The 4,783-nt window shown below is 36.9% G+C and overlaps 1 protein-coding gene across 1 annotated transcript in view; it reads left to right on the forward strand.

The window, feature by feature from the left end:
• pard3aa (par-3 family cell polarity regulator alpha, a) overlaps positions 1–4,783 on the forward strand; it is a 500,803-nt gene that overhangs the window by 378,779 nt on the left and 117,241 nt on the right. The window lies entirely within an intron of this gene.

Raw genomic sequence — 4,783 nt, forward strand, 5'->3', positions numbered from 1 at the left:
ACACACACACACACACACACACACACATGCATATAGTAGCAATCTACACTAATTAGCTTTGAGCCCAGAAAGTCACAAAGGGATTTGCTCTCTCTGTTGTTTTATCACGGCTCACTGGGGAGTTTTTCTCCCTGTTGCCAATATTTTGATAATGTTTTCTCTCTTCTCTTCCACTTTTACAATTTTAGTATCAGTCTTCCGTGTGCTTGTGTCATGTGACTTTGTGAATGATGTATCAGGAAGTTCACCGCAGGTGTTGTTGGAGCCTTTTTTGGGGGATTCAGCAATTATGTGATCTTTAAATTTGGTGAAAAGGCATATGAGGTGAAGGTCTCTAATAAACGGAATATGAATATTAAAGACTTTCCAAAGAATGTAGAATTCACAAACCAGTCACTAACATTATAAACTAGCTTATACTTTAGTATACCAATGTGTTATTTTAGGAGATAAGGTTTTCATGTGTTGTATTTTGTGTTGATCATCTCTATATGAACTCTAAATGATTATTAAATGTTTTCAACATTGCTAATAATCATAAATGTTTCTTGAACATTGAACAGCAAATCAGCATATTAGAATGATTTTCTGAAGCCCCCAAATGTGTTCTTCCAAAATTTGGTCATAGATTGGTCTGTTACATTTTAGTTATTTCGCTCATTAACATTAACTAAAAAGTTATTTTCTTCGACTAAAATCATGTGACATTTTAGTAGGAGTAAAATGAACAAAAATTTGGACATGATGGAACATGATTGAATACATTTTCATAATGTTTCTGTTAAAAGACAAAAGCTATGACCAAAAAAAAAAAAAAACCTGCAATAAATGAGCACTGAAGAGAAAGCAGAGAGAGCGAGAAAGCAGGAATGGGAAACGACAGCTATTTTTGTGTCCTGCATTAACGGCACACTGGACCATTAATTGTGTAATGAACTAAAGGTGGAAGAGGGAATTCAGAACAGGTTTAGCTAGAAGTTGAGGCACAGACACACACTGGTATGGTCATAGTTCAACACACACACACACACACACACACACACAGACACTGATTACCCCATAATGCTCATAATGTCAAACTGACTAATTCATGTCAAGTTTTGAGAGCAAATTCGTTTTTCTGTCCTCACGGAAAGTGAAAATGCTGCATGAAGTCACAAAATTACAAATAATTATATTTAATTTGTTTATTATACAAAGTAGGACATGAATCTGGATTCAAAATTGCCTCATCCAGTCAGAATCAATGTATATTTCTGAGAAACACATGACAAGTTGCTGCATTACGTTACAACTATAAACTACAGTTATAACGAACTTAGATTATTGGCTACATTGCATTATTTTAATCATTAATAGTACTAATTGTAACTATTTATTGTTCTTCGTTGTTCACAATCAGCAACTAAAACTAAATCCATGAAAAAAAATATGTTTTTGGTAATTGAAATAAACCTGAAATAAAATAAAATAAAGCAAAAACTTAAATGAAAATTAGACACTTATTGATTTTCATTATTATATTATATTAGAGTATATTATATTATATTAATATTATATTATATCAATAAAAACAGTGACTGAATTTAATTAGAAATAATAAAAAAATAAAATTCTGAAAAGCACATAACAAAAAACTAAAATGTAAATAAAAACTGAAAACAAAAAAATAATAGATAATTTAAACTATTAACACTGTAGTAGTATATAAATAATAATAATAATAATAAAATAACACTCCACTGTTGATGGATCGACCAGTGAGCCACAATAAAAATATAAACCAAACAAAATGCCTTGCCTTGCAATGATTTTTCATCGTGGCTGGTTATAGGATATGGTGTTAAATGAATCTCATAGGCCAGACCAGTGTCTTCATCGTGCTGGTTTTCAACCTGAAGTTAACCTTCTGTCATACACAAAACACACACTTCTCATCTCCAGGCCACCGCGCTAAATGAGTTTCAGTCCGGTACTCCAGGGGCAGGTTACACTGGACCTCTACTTCAGTGTGCTCATTACCTCATTCAAACACAGATAGCGCTCTCGCAGATTTGATTTGGCCATTATAGGCACAGCGCTGGAGGCCTCGTCCTCCTATTGAGTTTCCGTAACTTGTCCTAACACGGTTTTTACTGGCAGCGAGGTGACATCAGTTTTTAAGTGGACAGCAGGTGGATGGCGATATCAACCTTCAAATGTGAAAGAAACTACTTGTAACTAGAGATGCACCGATGCTACATTTCTCCAATAGCTGATTATTCAGAATGACTTCTACTGATACACTTGTAAAAAGAAAAAAAAAGATAAAAATGTAAATACTGTATATCCAAGATCATTAGAGTATGTTTTACAAGAAAAAAAAAAAATTCTGCTTTTTTTTTTCTACTTCAAAATGTCATGTTTAATTCAATGTGTTTCTTGCCAGTTCTTTGTAATTAATTGTGAAATTTACTTGCAAAACTATACAGGAAACCCTCTCATTTGGTATATTACTATACTATTATAGGTTATAATTAACATCAGAGCCTAAACTATTGCTGTATATTCAACTGCAGTTTATATTCCGATATAATAATCACACTCAAATCAAAATGAAACATTTGTATGCAACATACATACATAATTGACAGTAAGTAAACTTCTCCCTAGTGTTTTTTGTAGCTAACCAACCAACTGTGAACACTGGTAATTTCCTGAGGTAAATGTTATGTGACATATTGTTCACATGCTGTTATATTGACATCTTTCCGTGGTTATAAAACTATCCGAGACGTAATATGTTTCAGTAAGTTGTACTGTGTCTTTCAACAACCTCTGACGTTCATCCATGTTTATTTTGCACAACAACTTGCATTAAATTTGAAGACACTTCCTCTTGAACTGAGGTGCTAAAGCGCCACATTTAATGAACCAAATTTGGGAGCTGAGACTTTGTTTCTAATCAGCAGTAACAAAGCACAAAGCTGTTTGCGATCAATGGATGGGAGCTGCACTACAAATAATGTTTGGTGAAGGGAAAATGCGCATACCTGGCAACCCTGGCTTGAGCTATGGGTAATTCATACAGTCAAACAGAAACTGCGTTCTGTTATTTTTTAAGTGCGATTGTGATAAAGCGTTATAATCACGTTAACTTTGACAGCCCTAAATTCAACACGAGAGGCATTTTCTTTACCCACCGTATGAGTTGCAGTCTGACACGCTTTGATTGACGGCATATAATCGGCTCTGATCAACTGTTTTTAAAAAATCGGCAGAAGCAGTTTTTATCGGCCAATACCGATTATCAGCCGATATATAGGTGCATCCTTATGGTTCAAGCGATGAACCTGATGAACCGAAAGGTAGGATAAAAACAGAAAGGGAAATTAAAACTCCCACAATGCACACACACACACATGAAAATATGCTGATGTTAATTTCCAAGTGTTTCCCAGACCATTATCGTGAGTCATAAATGCGCACAATTCTAGCACGGCCAATAGGATTTCCTCAAGCGGAATGCAGAGAGAGAGAGAGACAGTCGGTGGCATTGTAATTGCATTAGCCTGTGACAGAGAGAAAATGCTCATTGTTGATAAATTAGATTGGGCTTATGAGAAAGTGTGGAAACATTCAGTCTTGCTGGGAAAATCCGACATCTCTTCTCAGCCCTGGACTGCTGTCAATCAAACAACTGACAGATAGATGTCAGGGGTCAGAGGTCAACTCTGACCTGGGGTGGTGAGGAGGTAGGGCACTTAAACACTTAAAAATGCTCAGGTTTTTGTGATGGGGCATCCCTGGAGTCCCAGAGCGCATCTGGATCTGATGAGATGGGTGGGTACCAAAGACAGAAGTCACCCTACAGGAGGCTTTCCCCTGTCCACACCAGCCTTTCCTCTTATTCCACTGCCGTTCCCATTCCTGAGGATCTCCTTTCCCTTAACGGCACTTAGAAGAACACATGTGGTCTATTAGACACAAAAAGACTCATTCAGTTCAGCCCACCAGGCCTGGCCTTTGAAAAACTCCTGAGAAAGAGGGAAGGCAGAAAGAGGCGTTTGGCTGAAGATCAGAGTGATGTGAAGAAGAAATCACTCCCTTCTTCTTGGGAAGGTTCCCCACTGGCTGTTTTAGGGAATCTGTGCATTGACAAGCTTCTTCAAGGAAGGGGCCGCAACCTTTACCATGAGCGATTTAGAAGTAGAGGCTCGAATGAACGGGGCCTCAGTGGTCTCGCTTCCTTTTCCTTTTAGAGGACTCCAGTAGTAGTGAAAGGCTTCTAGAAATAAAGCAGGCTTGGCAGGCGTTTAGCAGCGCATGATGCCAGCAGGGGTCCTGAGCTCAGGGATTCTCCGTGCAGTAGGGAGTCTCAACAAGACCAAGAGGTCTGTCTTCCAATTCGTTGCGTTGGCACATAAAAACTTTAGCTCTTCATGGCTGTAATAAATGTTATACATTGCTGACAGACTAACTGCTATTGCTTTTGATGGTGCTGTTTGAGGGCAGAATCACAAAGGTGGAAATTAATCCCAAGGTGTAACCCACAGGGCACTTTCACACTAGAGTATGGGGTGAAACTCAAGAGTTTGAATTGTTAAAAATGTGGTGTGACCATCAAGTAACACATAATAACCTTACAACTTGAAAACGTGTAAATGTACATATTTTAGTAATTATTTTTGAAAAAAAAAAAAAATAAATAAAAATATATATATATATACAGTGGGTACGGAAAGTATTCAGACCCCCTTCAATTTTTCACTCTTTGTTATATTGCAGCCATTTGCTAAAATCA

Source organism: Sinocyclocheilus anshuiensis, unplaced genomic scaffold (genome assembly GCF_001515605.1).
Source record: "Sinocyclocheilus anshuiensis isolate Anshui unplaced genomic scaffold, SAMN03320099.WGS_v1.1 scaffold79, whole genome shotgun sequence".
NCBI lineage: Eukaryota > Metazoa > Chordata > Actinopteri > Cypriniformes > Cyprinidae > Sinocyclocheilus > Sinocyclocheilus anshuiensis.